Below are 22252 nucleotides of genomic sequence, written 5' to 3'. Positions count from 1 at the left end.
CCCAAGACATCCTTTGTTCTTTCTTTTTTACATCTGCCTCAATTTGTAGTATTTCATATGTGTTTGTGTGATCCTTTGTGAAACACCTGTCTCTTCCACCTGTCTGTAAGTTTGATGCTGTGTCCCCAGAGCCTGCAAGATGGCAAGCACTCAGTTGTTAGATGAACTGCTTGGTTGGCTAAGTAACCAGGGTACCCTAGAGTAGTGTTTTTTAAACTGTGGGTCATGACCTCTTTTGTTGTTCAGTCACTCAGTTGTGTCCTACTCTTTGTGACCCCATGGACTGCAACACGCCAGGCTTCCCTGTCCATCACCAACTCCTGGAGGTGCTCAAATTCATGTCCGCTGAGTCAGTGATACCATCCAACCATCTCATTCTCTGTCATCCCCTTCTGCTGCTTTCAATCTTTCCCAGTATCAGGGTCTTTTCCAATGAGTCAGTTCATTGCATCAGTTCTTACACTGGGTAGGATGTAAATATATTTCTGTGTATTCTAGCCAGAGATTTTTGAAAGCCCCGGTCTAAAGTGGGTTCCCACATGGGATGGGGAGTGAGACCAGGTGACCTCTGATGTCTCTTCTTGCTGATGCTAGGGCACCTACAGGTCAGGCAAGAGGTTTTGGAGCCCAGGGCTTGTTTCTCTCCATCTGATGCATTATATTTTTCAAGGCTATTTGATTATGCCTGGGTGATTTGGAAGCAATCTCTCTCTTGTTCAATTAAACTCGTGCTTGCTTTTCAGTCTGCTAAATGAAGCCTTTGATCACAGTTGAGAATTCACTGTTTCCATTGGTATTACAGTTCTAAATTTGCCCATTTTCAACAGCCGCTGATTCTAATTGAAATGGAAGGGCTGTGTTTTTTTTTCCCCCTTTGGGGTTTAATTGTGTTTTTCTCCTTATGTATTACCAACTGCTGGTCTCAAAGTGGGTATGATTGGAGAACAAGGTGACAGCTTTTCTAGGGGGCAAGTTACAGCACTGAGGACCTGATGTCTCTATGACAGAGGACTAAAACAAAAACAAACCGGATTTTCTTTTCTTTCTTTAAAATTGATGTGTCTTAGTTGGGGGAGAAGGCAATGGTGACCCACTCCAGTACTCTTGCCTGGAAAATCCCATGGACGGAGGAGCCTGGTGGGCTGCAGTCCATGGGGTCACTGGGAGTCAGCCACAACTGAGCGACTTCACTTTCACTTTTCACTTTCATGCATTGGAGAAGGAAATGGCAACCCACTCTGGTGTTCTTGCCTGGAGAATCCCAGGGATGGGGGAGCCTGGTGGGCTGCCGTCTATGGTGTCGCACAGAGTCGGACATGATTGAAGTGACTTAGCAGCAGCAGCAGCAGCCTTAGTGGTAGATTGAGAACATTCCTGGACACGCTCTGGCATCTTATTTGCTTGTGTCTCTACAGTGTTGCTACTCAAAGTGTGGTTAATGAATCAACATATCAGCATTATCTTAGGGCATGGCAGAGACCGGCTGCATTTGGGTCTATGCAGGTCCTGTGGGTGATTCCTGGCACATTTCAGTTTGAGAAGTGTGGTCCTGCAAGACCCAATGCATGGTGGGTATAAGTGAATAAATGATTGAACTGTTGAGAAGTTGTTGGATGAAATGTGGGAATTGTTCTGCAGTCAGGAAGTTAGGTTGGTGTATTAGGAGTCTTGAGAGAGACAAAATCAATAGGATGTATATTTTTATCTGTCTATCAAGACCCACACACACATACATGCACACAAAGAATTTTATTTTAGGAACTTGGCTTGTGTGATTGTGGAGACTTGGCAAGTTCAAAATCTGATGTGGAGACTGGCAGATGGAGACTCAGGAAAGAGTTGCAGTTGAAGACTAAAGGCAGTCTCCTGGTGCTTCAGGAAGATCAGTGTCAAAGATTGTCTTAGTCAGCCTGGGCTGCTCTCACTGAATGCCATAGGGAATTCCCTGGTAGTTCTGTGGTTAAGAATTCACCTTCCATTTCAGAGGGGTGTGGGTTTGATCCCTGGTTAGGGAGGTAAGATCCCACATGCCTCAAGGCCAAAAAAACAAAACATAAAGCAGAAGCAATATTGTAACAGAGTCAATAAAGACTTTAAAAATTGTCCACATTAAAAAAAGAACAAAACCTTAACATATAAAAGGAATGCTACATATTGGGTGGTTTATGAGTAAGAGAAATTTATCCCTGACAGTTCTGGAGGCTAGAAATGCCAGATCAGGCTGCCATCATGGTCAAGTTCTGTTAAGGGTTCCTTTCTTTTTTGCTGACTACTATCCTCTGTTGTATTCTCACATTCTCACATCCCTATGGAGCAGAAAGAGAAGAAGCAAATGCTCTCATGACTCTTATAAGGTCACTAATCCCATTCATGAGGATGCTATCCTCTTGACCTCAGTTCAGTTCAGTTCAGTTGCTCAGCCGACTCTTTGTGACCCCATGGACTGAAGCATGCCAGGCTTCCCTGTCCATCACCAACTCCTGGAGCTTGCTCAAACTCATGTCCATCGAGTCAGTGATGCCATCCAACCATCTCATCCTCTGTCGTCCCCTTCTCCTCCTGCCTTCAGTCTTTCCCAGTGTCAGGGTCTTTTCCAATGAGTCAGTTCTTCACATCAGGCAGCCAAAGTCTTGGAGTTTCAGCTTCAACATCAGTCCTTTCAATGAACACCCAGGACTGATTTCCTTTAGGATGGACTGGTTGGATCTCCTTGCAATCCAAGGGACTCTTAAGAGTCTTCTCCAAAATAAAAATTCAAAAGCATCAATTCTTTGGCACTCAGCTTTCTTTATAGTCCAACTCTCACATCCATACATGACCACTGGAAAAACCATAGCCTTGACTAGACGGACCTTTGTTGGCAAAGTAATGTCTCTGCTTTTTAATATGATGTCTAGGTTGGTCATAACATTTATTCCAAGGAGCAAGTGTCTTTTAATTTCATGACTGCATTCTCTTAACCTCATATAATCCTAATTACCTCCCCAAAGCCCAACCTTAACATTACCTCACTGGGGGATAGAGATTCAAGATAAGAATTTTTTTTTTATAGAGGGTGTCACAACCATTCAGTCTACAACACAGATGAAGTCTGAAGGTTGTCTGCTGAAAGAATTCCTTTTGCTAAGGGGAGATCAGTCTATTGTTCTGTTCAGGACTTCAACTTTTCCACCCACATAATGAAACTCAATCTGCTTTACACAAAATCCACCAATTTAAATGTAAATCTCAGCCATAAATACTGTCACATAAACATCTAGAATCATATTTAAACTGATACTGGTACTGTGGCCACAGCAAGTTCATATATGAAGTTGACCATTACAGTTGGTTTTGGGAAGAAATTATGATAAATGACAGGAAGAGAGATCATCCCACATCACCAGGAGATGTTATTTCCCAGGATTTATCTTTTTTATCAAGGAATCTGTGCCTATATTCTGGAGCTTGGACTTTATTCAAAAAGCCTGATGAGAAGAGCCAGACCTCAAGAAGAGTAGCCCCAGCAGACCTAGGGGATGGCTTGGTGCTCAGACTGTTGGTTCTGGAGGCAGACCACTGGCCCATCCTTCTCTGTCACTTGCTAGCTTTGTGATCCTGGGTAAGCCTCTTAACTCTTGGGCCTCAGTTTCCTGGTCTGTAAAATGGAGTCACTTTAGTTTTTATAATTGTCATGAATATGAATGGAGACCATGCTCACAGGGCAGTTAGTATGAAGCCTGACACAGGGTGACAATAAATACTAGCTGCCACTGCTGCCATTGTTTTCTGCTGCTGTTTGCTGCCAGTGTTGCTGCTGTGGCCTTGACTTCAGTGTGTGTTTCTCTTATCTGGCCTAGGTGTTTTACCATCTATTACCATCTATACCTCACATGCTGATGGATGCCGCTTTAAGAAGCAAGGTAGGTGGGTCAAAATCTGGTGCTTACGAGCAGGTGGAACAGCCCTATTTTTATCACTACTGTTGCACTGGAATGAGTCATTCCAAGGTAAAGGAAGAAAAAGTTACCCCCCATTCAGGCAGACTCATTTCCAGGTAAAGCACAGTCTCCAAAGACTGGAAGCTCCAGCCACTCCGAAGCAGCAACTGAAATGAAGCACAGCCCTCATCCCCCAGCCCCAGACCGTCTGTGCTTTTGCTGCCATGTGTCTGCCCTGCCCCAGTTAGGCTCCTGCCCCATGGACTACATTTCAGTAGCCTAGTTTAGTCCAATCCTCTCAAGCAGATAGAGAGAAGTGTTTTCAATTAGCAGGATCTCATTGCTGAGGGCACTAAGAGACAGTTCTGGGGCGGAGAGAGTAATTGAACGTATGGCGTGTATTTACTGGAGGAGGAAGCACCGCACCGGAGTCTTAGTGCTCCCATGCTTGCTGGCTCGGTGCCACTCCAGTGACAAGTGCATCAGTTAAAGACATGCAGTCCGGGCTCCCTCAGGAGGCATCCATCCCCTCTGCAATAGCCCTGCTGGTGGCAGGAAGCTCCTTATCACAGGCTAAGGAGGAACGCGCCTGCAGAGCAGCCTGTGTCTTGGTTGGACACCTCTGGCTATTGGAAATTTAGAGCTTTCTTTTTTAAAAAATAATTTTATTTATGTATGTATGGCTGTGCTGGGTCTTTGTTGCTGCAGGGGGCTTTTCTCTAGTTGTGGAGAGTGGAGGCCACTCTCTGCTTGTGGCGTGTGGGCGTCTCACTGTGGTGGCTTCTCTTGTGGAGCTTGAGCTCTCGGGTGTGCGGGCTAGAAAGTGCAGGCTCAGTGGTTGTGGCGCACGGTCTTCGTTGCCCCGTGGTATATGGGGTCTTCCAGGATAGGGACTGAACCCATGTCTCCTGTGTTGGCAGCTGGATTCTTTACCACTGAGCCACCAGGGAAGCCCTAGAACTTTCTTTTTTATGTTGAGTACAACTTTGAGGGTTGATCACTCCTCCTTGTCGAATTTTCCTAAAATCTTAACATCACAGAGGTAATCACTCATTAATGTCCTTTGTTTTCCCATTTCTGCCCTTCCCTCCCCTGTCCCCACACAAGTATTAGAAGAAGTAGAAATGAGTGGCCATATTGAATGCATTCCTTCACCTACTATTCAATTGACCGAAAATGATTAAGTGTCTGCTCTTTGTCAGACGCTCTTTAAAGCTCTGGGGACTGAATGATGTACCAGGTTTCTACTCACATGAAACCTTTGCTAGTAGAGTAGATTGGTGACAAAAATAAACCAACAGGATCATTATAGGGTGACAAGAGTTTTTATAGAAGTAAACGAGGAGAAATGGTTGTGAGAACTCTTGGTGTATGGGGCAAGGATAAAGAGGAGGCTGGGATTAACTGGCTTTTCTTTAGATAGTCAGGAAAGGCTTCTCGTGGTGGTGATATTTGAACCTAAATCTAAAAGAGTAGGAACTATGCCAGGCAAAGGATTGGGAGAAGACCAAAGACATTTAGGTGTGTGTTGGATGGACAGAGGCAGAGGCTTATCGAGCAAGGGAGAGAGCATGGTGAAAGATCTCATGAAGAGGAAGGCAGGGCCAGCTCTGAAAGGCCTGGCAAACTAAGGAAGGGGGTTTGGATTTTATGTAGACTGCAGGAGTAGGTCATTGGAGGATTCTAATGGGTTTGGTGGTATGATTTAAGTTTTAAAAACAGCACTTAGTGATGTGTGGACAGTGGATTGTATGGTGGAAAGGGAATGATGGGAGGACCAGCGAGGAGCTACCATGGTACTTAGTGATGGCTGAGAGGATGCATGTCAGCTATGTGTTTAGAGGCAGAAACACTAGGACTTAGTGATGAACTGGACATTGTAGCTGAAGGAAAGGGTGTCTCCAGGCTCTGAAAGATATCAGAAGGATATCTGTGTAGGCGCCATAGACTGAATGTTTGTGTCTCCTCAGAATTCATATGTTAAAATCCTAACCTAACAATAGGCGGTATTAGGCTTGTATAAGGCGGGAGAGTGTCTTTGGGAAGTTATTGCATCATGAAGGTGGATCCCTCTTGAATGAGGTTGGTGCCCTTACAAGAGACCTCAGAAGATGTTCCCTGGTGGTTCAGTGGTGAGGAGTCCGCCTTGCAATGCGGAGGATGCAGGTTCAATTCCTGGTCAGGAAACTAGGGTCTCACATGCTGTGGGGCTGTGTACCACAACTATAGAGCCCATGCAGTGCAACAAAGTCCCAGGGCAACTGAAAAAAAAAAAAAAGAGAGAGACTTCAGAAAGATCCCTTGTCCCTGTTATCATGTGAGGACAAAGAGAGAAGATGGCCATCTGTGAACCAGGGAGAGGATTCAACAGACACCAAATCTGTTGGCACCTTGATCTTGAACTTAATCAGCCTCCAGCACTGTAAGTAATAAATGTTTGTTTTTTAGGCCACGCAGTCTAGGGTATTTTTGTGATAGCCTGAACAGAGCAAAACAGTGGGAAGGGAGAAGAACAATCAAGTATACCTGACAATCAATGAGGGGGTGGGGGCATCCTGTTCCTGGAAGAGATTTCATTTCCCACCTGAAAACACTTATAGATATGGTAACTGTATGGATGAGCACATAGAATGTGGTAGATCAGGGAGGGATGGGCAGCTGGGCAAAAGAACCAGGCTGTCCAAAATATGGCTGCTCCTACTTGCCAACATTTGGGTCAACCCAGGGTTGAGGGCAGCAGCAGGTTGAAGTCACCTTTGGGGAAAAGGACTCTTGGTGTGGAGAAAGAGACACTTGGCACCAGATCCTACCCCTTTCTGTTCTAGCATTGGGCATTGGCCAAGTGACCATTTCTTCATCTCTGAAATGGGGTGATGATGTTATTTACAGTGTGTGGTTATCAACAAGACTAAGATAAACTTCACAAAGACCCAGGACAGTGGCCAGTGCTGATGAAGTTGTTAACCAGCTCAATCAGCTTCTTAACCATTATCAACAACATCCTCAACATCTCTTTTCATTGGTAAAGACCAGAAAAGCATAATGGGCCTCCGTCTTGAGCTCTGAGAATTGGAAGAATGTGATGTGTATATTTTGTAGTGTGGTGGGCAATGAAGATTAAACATCACATTACTAAGACAGTAAAAAACAAAGAAACAAAACAAAAAAGCAAACAACAACAACGAATGTGCCAAAGGAGGTCTTAGAGACTAGACTGCCTTTTTTTTTTTTTTCGAATGAACATATGAGAAAATTAAAGTCACAAAGAAAATCAGTGGCAGAGCTGAGACTAGAATCAAGTTCTGAGGTCCAGGTTCTTGCTTGTTCCACTAATCCACTCTAAACAAGAGGCCTCAAGTCAGGTATTAAAGGCCCTGAAGGGAGAAACTGGTGCCTGCAGCAGGGAGCTCTGCTTAATGCATGGTGGTGACCTGAATGGGAAGGAAATCCAAAGGGAGGGGATACATGTGTATGTAGGAGTTTCCCAGGTGCACTGTGGTGAAGAATCCACCTGCTGGTGCAGGAAATACAAGAGATGTGGGTTTGATCCCTGGGTCAGGAAGATCCCCTGGAGGAGGAGGAGGGTCTGGCAACCCCCTCCAGTATTCATGCCTGGAGAATCCCATGGACAGAGGAGCCTGGCAGTCTATAGTCCATGGGGTTGCACAGAGTCGGACACCACTAAAGCGACTTAGCACACACGCACGCATATCAATCAGCTCTTCAGTCCAGGGATCAGAAAGTCTTGCTGCATGCTCCACTGGCTGAATGACATTGGAGACAAATGTTCCTTAGGTCACACTTTGAAGAATGTTGGAGTTTCAATGGTCTGGGAACTTGGCAAAAATACTGAATGTTGTTAAAGAGACGGTATATTGAACCTGAAGTAGAGCAAAGACAGTTAGATATTCAGAGGCTTATCTTATTAAAATATTTTGGCTGAATTTTGAGTGAGTGAGTGCAGGTTGCTCAGTTGTGTCTGACTTTTTGCAACCCCATGGACTATACAGTTCATGGAATTCTCCAGGCCAAAATACTGGAGTGGGTAGCCTGTCCCTTCTCCAGCAGATCTTCCCAACCCAGGAATTGAACTGGGGTCTCCTGCATTGCAGGTGGATTCTTTACTAACTGAGCTATCAGGCTTAATTTTGGGGGATCCCAAATAATAGAATGAGATCAATTGCTCTAATTTTCAGGAAGGAAGGAAGATTCTTGTTCAGTGCAAGGGTGGACAAAACAGTGTAGTATTTTAAAAATGAGGTAGATTTCCTAGAGTGAGGTAGGGGAAGAGTGAATTGGTTGACGGGATGTATTCTTGCCCGGAATGTTGTCAAAGGAGGTCTCTGATTTTTTGGAGGCAGGAGTGGATGTTTTCTCAGTTAATGTTTTCCATTCTGAGATTCTAAGGTACTCCTTTGGAAGTTAGTATTCACGCATTCATCATCTACTCTGAGTTAGGCTCAGTGGTGAGTATACATCTATACCCAGTGGGAATATACACCCACACTCTCATCTGGGTTTTTAGATCAGATGTGAGTCTGATCTGAGCAGATTGAACTTCGTCTTCTGCATTGGATGAGATTGTCCATTTGTCCCCCTACATTTTATGGAGGCCTCTTGATCACAAAATTTCCTAAGTGAAAAAGAATGTCTTCAAATGTGTTCATTAGATCCAAATCCAGTGCCAAATGGAAAACTCAGCACCCCCAGCTCGAGTCGTAATGTAGAAAGCATAGGAAGTGGTAACTTCTGTTTTTCTAAGTGAGCTTAATTGTTTAAAAGCCAGCTGGCTTCCAGGGTCCTGATGCCACATTTTTATTTCCCTGCAAATGGAGTTCTTCTCCACCCTGTTCCTTCTTCTCTGCATGTCTCAGCCAAGAACAAGCTCTGTCTACAAGTAGCTTTCAGTGACAATTATAGTGGATATTGTTCCAAGCTCCATCTTTGCTGGAGCCAGGGGACCCCGTAGTGCTCTGAGTCAGCGTGTTGCCTCGTGAGGGTAGCTCAGTGGGAATTTAAAGCCTTCTCTGACCACGCTTTCCTCCCTGGCTGTCCTCCAGGCTGGAGGTATACTGGCAGAAGGCAGCCGAATCTGATGAGAAATAAAGAGATGGGATTCAGGATGCAAGTAGTTCCTTCTGAGCTTGGTGTGGTCACCAGAATGCATCACTTCTTTTTCTCTGGATTCTTTGCATTTCGTCTTGAGCACATTCAAAATCTGTCCTCTTGGACAGGAGCTGCCCTGGAGGCAACTGCACTGAAGCAGAGAAGAGGTTCATAATGTGTCTGTCTACCCCACCCTCATTGTTTCTTAAGCCGCTTTCCTGAGAAGATACTATTTTTACCCCCAGCTTCTCTTGGTCTGGTTCAATTTATTCCTTTAGGTAATATTCATCAATAAACAAGCCTTAAGTTGTAGGCTGAGATTCTTTAAATCTCTTCTAGGCAATTCTCATCATGCTATCAGTGATAGGTGATTGCTCACTGGGGCTCACTAATTTTGAACCTTGAAAACAAATTTATCTAACTTACCATCTGTCCAGAGCTCCAAGTCCCAAGTTTCCTTCTTTCTTCTGTCCTCTGAGAGACTCTCACTTGCCTTTCATCAGAGATGTGTGTTTGTGTGTAGTCACGAAGTTGACTCTTTGTGACCTCATGGACTGTAGCCCTCCAGGCTCCTCCGTCCATGGGATTCTCCAGGCAAAAATAATGCATTCTTGTGCCATTTCCTTCTCCAGAGAATCTTCCTGGCCAGGGCTTCAAACCCACATCTCCTGCGTCTCCTACATTGGCAAGTGGATTCTTTACCTCTGAGCCACCAGGGAAGCCCTTTCGTCAGGGATACCTATTCAATACTTCATTTATCTCTAAGCATTTATCAACAGTGCCTAGACTTTATGGATAACAAAGATTAAGAAGGTATTACAGGACTCTATATATTACCTTATGGTTAAAGTTTAAAACATTTATTTTGACAGCAGCACACAGAAAACCAGGTGATGTGTACAGTGACATTTATTTTTCCAAAAACATTTGTTGGCTGTCCTGACAGCATGGACAGTAGTAGGCAGGCAGGTTCTGGAGTCAGAACAGTTCCAACTGTAACTTCCTCGTTTTCCATCTATGTAAATTTAAATCAGGTACTAGCTACTCTTGAGTGTCAGCAACGTAATCGGTACAATAGGACTAGTAATAGTACTGGCCTCAAAGAGGATTAAGTGAGGTAATATACTTAAGCATTTGACAAAAGTAACCATGTAATACCTGTTAGGTGTAAAGAAGTCACGTGTACCAGGCTTTATTCTTGACCTTCTTGTCAAGAACCCTGGAGTAACTGATTGGAGCAAGGGTTAGAGGAAATGAAACCCCACTACAAATTGAACATTGTGTTACTAATTATAAGTATCTTTCCTCTAAATATTTGCTTGTTTATCTTTGCTTCCATCTTTGTGCTGCCCTAGGTCTTTTCATAGCTATTGAGCCCCATCTGTTCTCATTTATATTCAGCTGCTATTTAGAATATAAGTGTTAATTATCTCCTTAACACCTCACTGCTACTAATTCTGAGCACTCTGTGTTCTTGGTTCCTTTGGTTTATACCATCTGCCCAGGGTCCCATACCAATTGTCTTCATGGTGTCTTCTGTGTTTTTGTGGTTCTTCACTTTCTTTTTAAAAGAGCGTGTTCGAATAACCTCCTTTAACTATTATTTTAAGATACATTCTGATGATAAAAGCCATTCTCAGTATAAAATTTAGAAAAATAGGCAGAAAACAAGCCTATAAGACTTCCACCAAGACAAGACAAGGATTTATATGTTAAATATATTTTGTGCTACTCTTTTTTCCCCCATGAGTCTACATACGTGTGTTTCAAACTTAGGATCATATCATTATTAGATGGGAGTTTTTGGCTTCAAGTAACAAAATAACTCAAACTGGCTTGTAAAGTGAGGAAATAGATCAGCACAAATAACTGAAAATCCAGAGGTAGAAGAGAATTAAGGATTACTTTAATCCAGTGGCTCTGCCTCCATTTTGTGTGATTCTCTCAGCCCTATTCTCTTATCTTTCAACTATGAAGCACCGTAGCTTTTGCAACCCCAGACATGACATCTGTACTCACAAAGTCCAGGCAAAAAGGGGCAAGCTCTTCTTACAGACTACTGTAAGTGTGGAGAGCCCTTCCCAGAAGCTCCCAGCAAACTTCCCTTTGCATATCATTGGCCCCAATTGAACAGTGTGTCTTTTTCCTAAATCCAGACTAAAGGGAGATCAGTCCACCATGATTGGCCCAGTTCAGTGGGTCTTCAGTTTGGGTGTGCATCTGAATCCCCTCAAGGGCTTGTTAAAACTCAGATTTGGGGTTTTGCCTCCAGTGTTTCTGACTCAGTAGATCAAGATGGTGCCTGTTAATTGGCATTTCCAGCAAGCTTCCAGGTGATGCTAATGTCGCAGGTCCAGAGACCACACTTTGAGAATCACTGGCTTAGAAAAATTAAAGTCTTTGTTTGCAGATAGGTTCAATTTCTTCAAATGTTTTTTAGCCATGCAAAACAGGAAAGTTGAGCAGGATGGTGGAAAGAAAATCAAGGTGTCTACTACATCCTTGACGATTTCTCCCATATCATCAGAAAGTCTTTGAATATATGGATTTCACTGTTGAAATGTTATAAACCATGGTACTTCTGTATAATGGAATAATGTTTAGTCTGCTGTTGTTGGGCATTAATGGTTTGAGTATTTTGCTGTTATAAATTATACAGTAAGGAATGCCAGTGCACAAAATCTTTTGTGTCCTCCTCTGATTATTACCCAGAGATGCATTCCTAGAAGTAGAATTACTCTTCTGGCTATTCTTATCTCACTGACTCAGGGCTCTTTTCTCCAGAGAAAAAATGTCCTGTTTTCCCTCTGGTTTCCTTAAAGGGCCAGACCTTTATTGCCTGTGTACATTGGTGAAATCCTTTCACAGAGCTGTCAGGATGGGAAGGAGGGCAGGATGATTCAGCAAGTGGAAACAAGCGGGGAGAACAGGTCCAGAGCCTTGAGAATGCGGGGCTGGTTGAGGGAGCAGGAAACCGCATAGGAAGTTATGTGGAGGAAGTGAAGACAACATGGGCCCAGAAATCTGTATTTTGCCGAGTCTTCAGTGATTCTCATGATCACAGAAGTTTAAAGAGGCACAGCTAGGTTGTAAACAAGCATTACAGTTTTTTCCTTATTATTATTATTATTATTTTGGCCATTGTGAGTAGTTGTGAGATCTTAGTTCCCTGACTACTGATGGAACCCCTGCCCTTGGCAGTTAGTGTGGTCCTAACCGCTGCACCATCAGGGAATTCTCTTTTCTTCTTTTTCTATGGAAACGATTTTGAACTTACAGAAAACATGCAAATATAGTATAAAGACTTTCTACTATACCTTTATTTGATTTATTAATTAACATTTCTTTATTTGCTTTATCCTTCTCTTGCTTTGTGTGGCCCCACAACTCTCTCTGTCTCTCTCTGTTTGTCTCTATAGGTATATTTTTCACAAACTATTTGAAAATAAGTGAAGTGCACCATGTACTTTTATCTCTAAATACTTCATGGTGTTTCTCACCTTTTCCTTATCTTGCACAGTGTTGACTTTTTTGAAGAATAGAGCTCTTCCTCTCTGTAACAGAATGCTCATTGTTTTGAGTCTGTCTAGTTGGACTATAAGGAATGCTGAGTGTCAAAAAACTGATGCTTTTGAACTGTGGTGTTGGAGAAGACTCTTGAGAGTCCCCTGGACTGCAAGGAGATCCAACTAGTCCTCCCTAAAGGAAATCAGTCCTGAATATTCATTGGAAGGACTGATGCTGAAGCTGAAACTCCAGTACTTTGGCCACCTGATGTGAAGAGCTGACTGGAAAAGACCCTGATGGTGGGAAAGATTGAAGGTGGGAGGAGAAGGGGATGACAGAGGACGAGATGATTGGATGGCATTACTGACTCGATGCACTGCAGCACACCAGGCTTCCCTGTTCTTCACCAGCTCCCATAGCTTGCTCATGTTCATTGAGTCAGTGATGCCATCCAACCATCTCATCCTCTGTTGTCCCCTTCTCCTCCTGCCTTCAATGTTTCCCAGCATCAGGGCCTTTTCTAATGAGTTGACTTTTTGCATCAGGTGGCCCAAGTATTGGAGTTTCAGCTTCAGCATCAGTCCTTCCAATGAATATTCAGGACTGATCTCCTTTAGAATGGACTGGTTGGATCTCCTTGCAGTCCAAGGGACTCTGAATAGTCTTCTCCAACACCATAGTTCAAAAGCTCAGTCGTGTCCGACTCTTTGCGACCGCATGAATCACAGCACGCCTCCCTGTCCATCACCAACTCCCGGAGTTCACCCAGACTCACGTCCATCGAGTCAGTGATGCCATCCAGCCATCTCATCCTGTCGTCCCCTTCTCCTCCTGCCCCCAATCCCTCCCAGCATCAGAGTCTTTTCCAATGAGTCAACTCTTCACATGAGGTGGCCAAAGTACTGGAGTTTCAGCTTTAACATCATTCCTTCCAAAGAAATCCCAGGGCTGATCTCCTTCAGAATGGACTGGTTGGATCTCCTTGCAGTCCAAGGGACTCTCAAGAGTCTTCTCCAATACCACAGTTCAAAAGCATCAATTCTTCGGCGCTCAGCCTTCTTCACAGTCCAACTCTCACATCCGTATGTGACTACAGGAAAAACCATAGCCTTGACTAGACGAACCTTTGTTGGCAAAGTAATGTCTCTGCTTTTGAATATGCTATCTAGGTTGGTCATAACTTTCCTTCCAAGGAGTAAGCGTCTTTTAATTTCATGGCTGCAGTCACCATCTGCAGTGATTTTGGAGCCCAGGAAAATAAAGTCTGACACTGTTTCCACTGTTTCCCCATCTATTTCCCATGAAGTGATGGGACCAGATGCCATGATCTTCGTTTTCTGAATGTTGAGCTTTAAGCCAACTTTTTCACTCTCCACTTTCACTTTCATCAAGAGGCTTTTGAGTTCCTCTTCACTTTCTGCCATAATGGTGGTGTTATCTGCATGTCTGAGGTTATTGATATTTTTCCCAGCAATCTTAATTCCAGCTTGTGTTTCTTCCAGCCCTGCGTTTCTTCCAGCCCTGCGTTTCTCATGATGTACGCTGCATATAAGTTAAATAAGCAGGGTGACAATATTTGGCCTTGATGTACTCCTTTTCCTATCTATAAACTTCCTGATCATCAATATTTTTTCAGTTTCTGAGAAAGGTGGGCTTACATTTCCAACTATTATTGTAGATTTTTATCTTTTCTTTTAGTTTATCAGCTTTAATCTATTTTGAAGACATATTTTATGCACTCTCTACTTTCAATCTTTTCTGTCCTTATAGTTAAAGAATATATCTTATAAAGAGCATAAAATTAGATTTTGTTTAAAAAAAAATGTCTGTCAGTCATTGTCTTTTAAAAAGCTTTTTATTGGGTATAGTTGATTTACAAAGTTGTGTTTCTGCTGTACAGCAAAGTGTATCAGTTATACCTATACACATATTCATTCATTTTAAAATTATTTTCCCATATAGGCCATTACAAGTACTGAGTAGAGTTACCTGTGCTATATAGGAGGTCTTATTAGTTATCTATTATATATATAGTAGTGTGTATATGGAGAAGGCAATGGCACCCCACTCCAGTACTGTTGCCTGGAAAATCCCATGGAAAGAGAAGCCTGGTAGGCTGCAGTCCATGGGGTCGCACAGAGTCGGACACGACTGAAGCGACACAGCAGCAGCAGCAGCAGCAGCTGTGTGTATATGTCAGTTGAAATGTTTAGTCAGTTTACTTTTAATTACTGAGATAATTGAGTTTAGTTATATGATCTTGCTGATTTTTTAAAATAAATTAATTTATTTTAATTGGAGGCTAATTACTTTACAATATTGCAGTGGTTTTTGCCGTACATTGACATGAATCAGCCATGGGTGCACATGTGTCCCCATCCTGAACCCCTCTCCTACCTCCCTCCCCACCCCATCCCTCAGGGTTGTCCCAGTGCACTGGGTTTGAGTGCCCTGTTTCATGTATCAAACTTGGACTGGTGATCTATTTCACATATGGTAATACACATGTTTCAATGTGATTCTCTCAAATCATCCCACCATTGCTTTCTCCCACAGAGTCCAAAAGTCTGTTCTTTACATCTGTGTCTCTTTTACTGTCTCGCATACAGGGTCATCATTACCATCTTTCTAAACTCCATATATATGCGTTAATATACTGTATTGGTGTTTTTCTTTCTGACTTATTTCACTCTGTATAATAGGCTCCAGTTTCATCTACCTCATTAAAAGTGATTCAAATTAATTTTTTTATAGCTGAGTAATACTCCATTGTGTATACATACCACAACTTTCTTATCCATTCATCTGCTGATGGACATCTAGGTTGCTTCCATGTCCTAGCTATTGTAAACAGTGCTGCAATGGACATTGGGGTACACATATCTCTTTCAGTTCTGGTTTCTTTGGTGTGTGTGCCCAGCAGTGGGATTGCTGGGTCATATGGCAGTTCTATTTCCAGTTTTTTAAAGGAATCTTCACACTGTTCTCTATATTGGCTATACTAGTTTGCATTTCCACCAACAGTGTAAGAGAGTTCCCTTTTCGCCACACCCTCTCCTTGCTGTTTTCTTTTTTCTTTGTTTCTTTTTTGGATGAATTGATTATTTTCATTATTACATTTTTTTCTATTCTGTTTACTTTAAAAATAGACATTATCTTATTATTCCTTTAATGATTTTCCAGGACTGGATTTATCAGACTCTCCTAGATTAGTGCATTAACCACTTCCCAAGTGATGCAGGGATCTAACAACAGTTTAACCCCATTTACCTTTTGTGCTGTTACTATATATTTTAAATTTACACACATTTGACTTTCCTTTAAGCCAAGAAAATTTTTTAAAACATTTTTTTAAAATATATTTTTTAAACACAAAATAACCCACCAATCCTCTGGTGTCCCCTTTTTAATCTTCTACTAAATCTTTTGTTTCAAATTCTAATACTAGTTATGGTGTTTTTCAGTTCTAAAAGTTTCATTTAATTTAAAAAATAGATTCCAGGTCTTTTAAAATATCTGTATTTTTATTTATCATTTGAGCATACTAATCATTGTTATTGTCGTTCAGTTGCTAAGTCATGTCTGACTCTTGGCGACCCCGTGGACTGCAGCATGCCAGGCTTCCCTGTCCTTTGCTGTCACCTGGAGTTTGCTCAAACTAATACTAATCATAGTTATTTTGAAGTTCCTGTTTTATACCATTACTAGCTCACTCATCTGTGGATCTATTTCTAGTGAAACCCATTTCTTTTGATTTTTAGTCATTTGGTTTTTAAAAATTTTTTAGCTTGCTTATACCTTTTTTTCTTGTATTATGGATGTTATGTATAAAAAATGTAAAAGTTCTAGATGAAGTTATTTTTCTTCAAAGAGGTCAATTTTTCTCCTCACAAGCAGATAGAATATAGACGAGTCAACTTGATCTTGTTATAGGCTTTCTAATGGGTGGCTTCTTTCCGTTTTGTCCTTACTCCTGGAGTGTGATACTTACTTGTAGGATATGACACTCATGTTACCTTATGATTTTTACCTTATGAGTTTTGATGACATTTAAACTTCAAACTCCACCTTCTCAGCACCATACGATGGCGTGAAATAATTGCTCAGATTTTGAAGTGTCCAGTTGCTTCACCCCCGCCCCACTGGGTATCTTAGGGTCTTTCCTTGCGTAATACATCTTATAATGTGATCAGTGATTTGAGAGGAATATGTGCCCAGTGTCCAGGTTCTGTTTTCTCTGTGATTTTGCCCTCAAGTCCTAGCTGCTCTGTCAGTCCTGAATACTAACTTTCGTCTATCCAACCAGCAAGGCTGCCATTTGTTTTGAGCTTTATTTACCTGAACTTGTTATTGTTGTTTAGTCTCTAAGTTGTGTGACTCTTTTGTGACCCCATGAACTGTAACCCACCAGGTTCCTCTGTCCATGGGATTTCCAGGCAAGAGTACTGGAGTGGGTTGACATTTCCTTCCCCAGGGAATCTGCCCGACCCAGGGATCGAACCCTCTAAATACGTCTCCTCTAAATATGTCTTCTGTGTGGCAGTTGGATTCTTTACCACTGAGCCACCTATGGAGCCCATTTACCTGCGTTACAATTTGGAAAATGCTCTCAGAGGGGGGAAAAAAGCCAGAATGCTTAGCCCCTTTCTAAAATCTCTCCAAAATCATAATCTCCCCCACCTCCATTTCTGTCTGTGCTGATTGTTCTACTAGGCTTCAAACATTTTTTACATATTTTGTGCAGCTTTTATAGTTGTATTTGGCAGGAGAGCTAGTCCAATAGAAGCGACTCTATCATAGATGACTCTTTCATCTCCGTTTTAAGTAAATAAATTGAAGCTTGGAAAAGTTATGTAAATTGTCCAAGGTCAAATTGTTTGTAAATGGCAGAGCTGGGATTTAAATCTAGGCCTTCTGACTCCCAAGCTATGTTCTTTTTTTTTTCTTCTAATTTTATTTTATTTTTAAACTTTACATAATTGTATTAGTTTTGCCAAATATCAAAATGAATCCGCCACAGGTATACATGTGTTCCCCATCCCGAACCCTCCTCCCTCCTCCCTCCCCATACCATCCCTCTGGGCCGTCCCAGTGCACCAGCCCCAAGCATCCAGCATCATGCATCGAACCAAGCTATGTTCTTATTGACTACACTTAGTACATCCTGATCATAATAGTGACTGTGTATTGAGTACTTATTATGCTCCAGGCAGTGTTAGTTGCTTTCAAAATAATATCTTTTTTCTTGATAAAAATCCTATCAAAGAGAAGGTGTTATCTCTATTTTACAGATGCAGAAATGAAACTCAGGAGTTCAGGTCTTTTTTTCAAGGGTATTGAGAACATAAATGGCAACTTATGGGTTTGAATCCAACTCTGTACCATCTCCTACCCTCATACAAGAAGTTAATTATTAGATGTAGGAACTTGGCCAATTACTTCTCTGAGCCCTAGCATTCTAATTTGTAGATGTGAATATCAGTAATACTGTTTGACTTGCAGAGGAGGTTATGGGTGGGAAGACAGTGTAAAGGTTCATGGCATTCCTAGACATGAATATTAACTTTTGGACAGCTTTATCAATTCATGCTACAATGTTATTGATCCAAATGGAGGAGTCCCATGGGGGCCCAGGAATACTGACACTCCATAAGTATATCTGGTAACTTTAATGTTAATGACGACTGACAAGTTGGAAAAATATTTCTAAATATGTCTTTTAAGCATTGTTAAAGACTGGTTTTAAGCAACTGTGTAAAATAAATTACTGTGTTTAAAACTTTTATGTGATTATTGTTAACTGATATAAAAGTTACAGGAGAAAATGTTGTCTTCTCTGCATAGTTTTTGAGTTGTTTTATCAAAAATATTAAATTGTTTCTGCAAAGTTCTTCAGTTTGAATAGGGTTAAGTAATTTTTAGTGCAACATATATTATTTTTCTTTAAAGCAACAAAGTATTCTACCTCTAATTTTGAATATTGTGCCTTAAAAAAGAAATATCTCTGCTGATCCAAAAGTTACAGATTTATTTTATCCTTTACATACTGTAATTTCCTTAATTTTGATTTTATTTGACTCATTTTCAACAAATATGCATTCAGCAACTGCTGTTTGCCTGGCACTCCAGGGGAGGCAAGCAAGTGTCTGTGGCTCAGCCGCATCTTCTAAAAATCTCATGGGTGAGACTGAGATCTCAAGCCTGAGATCGTCGTCATATAATAGAAACGCATAGAGCAATGGCTATATTGAGCACAAACAAGCATTGAAGCACGTGGCATAGCCACGCTTGCTTTGGGTGTTCAGGAATGCTGGGGAGAACTTTCAGAGGTCAGACTCTATAATTGGTCCCCTTGAATTTAAAACCCAGCTCTGTTGCTTATTGACCACATGACCTTTGGCAAGTTATTTACCCCTGTAAGGCTTGTTCCTCGTTTGTAAAATGGAGATAATAATAGTACCTAATTAATAGATTTCTTGTGAGGAGTTTATCTATATGCATGTTTAACACAGGACCTTTCTCAATATGATGTTCTATAAATTGTTATTGTTATTCTGAATATTATTGAAGGAGGACAGAATTTGGCTTGAAGTGGTGCAAAGCATTCTGGGAGGTGAGATTGTTTGTGGAGCGACAAGAGCCCATTCTCCAGAGAGCTAACAGAAATGAGCAGGAGAAGGAACAGTTAGACATGTTTATGTCCACAGTTTGAATGGTCTTTGTTCCCTCCCTTAGATTTGGCACCCGTCACCAATCTTCTTTTTGCTAAGCTCAGTTTGGCCATGTAAGGTTATGAGGGCTGATGAAGTGGCTAAAGTAGGTAAAGTTATTTTTCCCTAAGGTTTCATCATTCTCTGTTTCTCATGGGGTCTTACATGAACCTTCAGAAGTTGAAAGTTCTTTCTCTCCTGAAGGCATTCCCATGGAATTGAGGGCACCTCTTTTGGGGAATTGGGTTCACTTGTCTGAAGGGTGAAGTCTTATTATGTGTAATGAGTCAACTCCATTTTTAAAATTAATTAATTTACTGACTTGGCTGTGTTGGTCTTAGTTGTGGCACACCAAGTCTTTGTTGCATCACGTGGAATCTTTTCGTTGCAGTGCAGGGACTTTCTAGTTGTGTTGTGTAGGCTTCAGTAGTTGTGGCATGTGGAAACTTAGTTCCCTGGTCAGGGATCATACCAGCTGGCAAAGCAGATTCTTAACCACTGGGCCAACAAGGAAGTCCCCACTCAACTCCATTTTATTCATCTTTCTAGATCAGTTGCTCATAGAGTGCTGCTAAGTCACTTCCGTCGTGTCTGACTCTGTGCGACCCCAGAGACGGCAGCCCACCAGGCTCCCCCATCCCTGGGATTCCCCGGCAAGAACACTGGAGTGGGTTGCCATTTCCTTCTCCAATGCATGAAAGTTAAAAGTGAAAGCGAAGTCGCTCAGTCGTGTCCAACTCTTAGCGACCCCATGGACTGCAGCCTACCAAGCTCCTCCGTCCATGGGATTCTCCAGGCAAGAGTACTGGAGTGGGGTGCCATTGCCTTGTCCGGCTCATAGAGTAACCATACTAAAAACAACCACCCCCATATTATCATTAAGCTTAAAACTGGTTGGGTGACGTTGGGCAACTTCAGCTTGTCCAGATGTTGCAGTTCTGTTTTCCCCACGCTGTTACTGTGGGGCTAGCTGTGCTATCTGAAGTGGCTCAGACCTCTAGTCCAGGTGTCCTCAGGAGTAAGTCAGGACACAGCAGAAGTCTCATGCTTGTGAGCAGCTGAGAGAAGTCAGTCGGGACTCACTGTTAGGGCAATGGCTTCCCCAGGTCCTCCTCCAGTCCTAGGACTGGTGAATTACAATTTAAGGAGTTTTTCTCCGTAATATGTTTACTCATTGGTGGCTAATAGCAGGTGGGGAGAAGGTGAAAGTTAAACCCCATTCATGAACAGTTGTTTTGTGGGGTCAGCAGGACTGGCAGTGGTGATTGGGTGCCAGGAACCCTACACCACCTCCTCCTGTCCCAAGCTTCTTTGCATTGACACTGATAGGGATCAGGCTTTATCGCGTGTCCAAAGGCAGAGTAGCTGATAGTCCCAGGGTAAGGCCAAATAACAAGACTTTTGAGAGACATGATATTAAAAAAAAAAAAAAAAAACAGCAGAATGAATTGCAGTTCTGTCAGAAGCAGAAATATTAAAAAAACAAACCAAATGACCGAGAATCTTAAGTTAGCCTGAAGGGATATCAGGAAAGATATGAAGAGTATGAAATAAAAACAACAAATCACAAGAGTAACCAAGCAGAAGTCTTCCTGTATGTAAAATATTACTATCTGGGGAATTTGAGAAAAGTTTCCAGCATCTTTATAATTTATTATAACTGTATATACATCTACAGATACCTCAATAAAATTTTCATTAAAAAGAGAGGCAGTATCTCTCATATTTAAAGAATATTGTTGGTCAGTCAGTAAGGCATGTCTGATTCTTTTGTTTTTGTTTTCTACCCCATCGACTGTAGCATGCCAGGTTCCTCTGTTTTCCACTATCTCCCAGTATTTATTCAAATTCATGTCCATTGAGTCAGTGATGCTATCTAACCATCTCATCCTCTGCCATTCTCTTCTCCTTTTGCCTTCAGCCTTTGCCAGCATCAGGGTCTTTTCAAATGAGTCAGCTCTTCACATCAGGTGGCCAAAGTACTGGAGTTTCAGCTTCAACATCAGTCCTTCCAATGAACACTCAGGAATGATCTCTTTTAGGATGGACTGGTTGGATCTCCTTGTAGTCCAAGGGACTGTCAAGAGTCTTCTCCAACAGCACAGTTCAAAAGCATCAATTCTTCAGTGCTCAGCTTTCTTGATAGTTCAACTCTCACATCCATACGTGACTACTGGAATTTGGGATTGGAATGAAAACTGACCTTTTCCAGTCCTGTGGCCACTGCTGAGTTTTCCAAATTTGCTGACATATTGAGTGCAGCACTTTCACGGCATCATCTTTTAGGGTTTGGAATAGCTCAACTGGAATTCCATCACCTCCTTTAGCTTTGTTCATAGTGATGCTTTCTAAGGCCCACTTGACTTCACGTTCCAGGATGTCTGGCTCTAGGTGAGTGATCACACCATCATGATGATGTGGGTCATGAAGATCTTTTTTTGTACAGTTCTTCTGTGTATTCTTGCCATCTCTTCTTAATATCTTCTGCTTATGTTAGGTCCATACAATTTCTGTCCTTTATTGAGCCCATTTTTGCATGAAATGTTCCCTTGGTTTCTCTGATTTTCTTGAAGAGATCTCTAGTCTTTTCACATTCTCTTGTTTCCTCTATTTCCTTGCATTGATCACTGAGGAAGGCTTTCTTATCGCTCCTTGCTATTCTTTGAAACTCTGCATTCAGATGGGTATATCTTTCCTTTTCTTCTTTGCTTTTCACTTCTCTTCTTTTAACAGCTATTTGTAAGGCCTCCTCAGACAGCCATTTGCTTTCTTGCATTTCTTTTTCTTGAGGATGGTCTTGATCCCTGTCTCCTGTACAGTGTCACAAACCTCCGTCTATAGTTCATCAGGCAGTCTATCAGATCTAGTCCCTTAAATCTATTTCCCACTTCCACCATATAATCATAAGGGATTTGATTTAGGTCATACCTGAATGGTCTAGTGGTTTTCCCCACTGTTTTCAATTTAAGTCTGAGTTTAGCAGTAGGAGTTCATGATCTGAGCCACAGT

The 22252-nt window shown here is 42.0% G+C and overlaps 1 long non-coding RNA gene across 16 annotated transcripts in view; it reads left to right on the top strand.

The window, feature by feature from the left end:
* The window catches only part of LOC147369719 (uncharacterized), a 355762-nt gene that overhangs the window by 33178 nt on the left and 300332 nt on the right, over nt 1–22252 (top strand). For 13 of the 16 annotated variants that reach the window (XR_015167808.1, XR_015167817.1, XR_015167814.1 and 10 more), the window contains exon 2: nt 3840–3902. The exons of the other annotated variants lie outside the window; for them this stretch is intronic. This is a non-coding gene — a long non-coding RNA (uncharacterized LOC147369719). The remainder of the gene's footprint in view (nt 1–3839; nt 3903–22252) is intronic. 16 annotated transcript variants of the gene reach the window in all.

This window comes from Bos grunniens, chromosome 7, assembly GCF_055505025.1.
Source record: "Bos grunniens cultivar Pamir isolate PY7600 chromosome 7, Bosgru_T2T1.0, whole genome shotgun sequence".
Taxonomy (NCBI): Eukaryota; Metazoa; Chordata; class Mammalia; order Artiodactyla; family Bovidae; genus Bos; species Bos grunniens.
Note: the sequence above shows the minus strand (reverse complement) of the source record. Positions and strands in the feature narration are given on the sequence as shown.